Genomic DNA, 2,335 nt, shown 5'->3' on the forward strand with positions numbered 1-2,335 from the left:
GAAAAAATTCTTCCATCGCTTTCCGGGTTCACGGAGCAACACGTTTCTTTCCCTTCTAGCTATTCCTGATTATGAATTAATTCAAAACATGCAGTTATCCCAAAGCAACAACTATTAAACAACTCACCTATACCAATGGTGATCGTCTAATTCCTAGCAAAGTCCTTTAATCGTAACTTTCTTGACGACACCCATCGTCGTAGCGTCTACATTGGAGTTAGCGAAATTACATGATTTGACAGGAGAGCGAAATAAACAAGGGGAGCAATTTTATCGAACCACATTCCGGACTGTTACTGTGGCCTCTTATTTACATTTGGAGAATGCATAAACGCAAGTCTTGATGTCGGACAAACCTGGTAATGTTTATCCAGAATCGATATAACAACCATTAACGCAGAAGGTATCTATTTTAACGCCGAAAGTGCTACATGTATATCCACTATATATATCCAACAGCGACGATATTTAGGTAATTTTAGATAAATTGTGATTTGAAGAGAATAACGGTTTTAGTGTTCTTTATTTAAATTAGATTGCTTAATCATCAATGTACTATAAATCCTACAATTTTTCTAAACTAAAAAAGTCTTTTACCCTTGACAGTCAGATAAAGGCACAAGTAGTATATCGCTGTTCAAAAGTCATGAATCGATTGAGAGTGCAACAACAAAAAAACAACGACAATGCCACACACACACAGAAACGAATATGAATAAGGATATAAATCAAGATTAGGTTGTAATTATGTTATTTGTTGTATTTTATTACAATTACAAGAATATAAATATAGAACGCTGTTAGAAATTTTTAATTAATTGTAACTAATTGCAAAACCGACCTTAGACTCGTTTGACTGTTCACGTTTATTACCCTCTTGGTTTTGATGATCGAAATCTATTTTTCTATTGAGCTTCTCAGTATGTCAGTCTCCTAAGTTCTTTAAGAACCTTATTCCTAAAATAAACCGAAATTGTATTTATTGAAGTGTGTATTGATATTTATAATGCAGTTTACAAGTTCAAAAGATTAAATTTATATTTTTAGAATATGTATATGAAAGTTACTCATTTTCTATTCAATCATATCTTAATTAAACGATGGAATACAGACGGTTAGAAGAGTACATTTTTTTTTAATTTAAAGTGTTATACAACGCACATTCTAATAATTACATAAATTGCCTTGTATGTGCAAAGGGAGATCATTCACAACTAAACTTTGGTTATTTTCAGTCATACTAAGGTTTCGATATTAAAACATTGAGCGTGATGTTGTGACGTTATTACAAAATAAGAATATAAAAAGCTTACTACAGGGTATTAGTTATAAGTTATAAGACAAGTGAAAAATATATAAAAAGAGGTGATTGAGAATGAGAACTGGCCCAACATCCTGAGTGTTAATAGCCGTCATACCAGGATGTAATAACAATAAAGTTTAGAACACACAAGGGACGAGATGAGGACGTGGTCAGAACAACTGCCTGTGAACGAGGTGATCAAGAAAAGGAACTAGTAAGAATATATGTCAACGTATACTGCACGAAGTAGTTCTAGTTATAACGAACCGGTTTAAACATACTACAGAGTACAGAGTACAGACGGGCTTAGACTGCTTGGAAACGGTTCCCATAAAGGGATCTGGCCTGGATATAAACGGATTGCAAACGGGTTGAAGACTAGATGTAGTATATGCAAGGCCCCGATATAAAATTATTTGTTTTGTCTTTGTGTTGTGTGTCTTTTATAACGGATTATAATTTCATCAATACTGCTTTGATATCACTAAATACTTCGAATGCTGTTCACAGTACTTTCTGGTTGATATATCTATATGTAGGTAGATGAAAAGGCAAATAATTTGATATATTCACAATCCCCTGATCTCATTTTTAATCATAGAATTATGATAACAATAAGTCTGTCATGTCATATTATCATACAAAATAGAGGAGTCAAACATCTCCAAATTGGTGCGATATTCCCGGGATTGTATTTCCTCTTATGATTTCCTTGATAGAGAGTTACTACTCACAAGGAAGCTATTAAACCAAGAGATGCAAATGGTGAAGTTGAAATCATCCCTTGGTAAATTTAACGGACGCCATCACGAGATGGTTGACTTTTAAGGAATAACCATTTCACAGATGATATCGGATATGTTCCTTATTTCGTAACGATAATAACCTTAATGTGACCTACCGAATAAGACTATTTACCGGATTTGTAATAACATAAGCAGCACGACGGGTGCCATATGTGGAGCAGAATCTGCCTACCCTTCGGGAGCACCTAGGATTACCCCAACCAGTTTTTTTATGGGGTTCGTGTTG

The sequence above is a fragment of the Mytilus trossulus genome, chromosome 4, assembly GCF_036588685.1.
Source record: "Mytilus trossulus isolate FHL-02 chromosome 4, PNRI_Mtr1.1.1.hap1, whole genome shotgun sequence".
NCBI classification, from domain to species: domain Eukaryota; kingdom Metazoa; phylum Mollusca; class Bivalvia; order Mytilida; family Mytilidae; genus Mytilus; species Mytilus trossulus.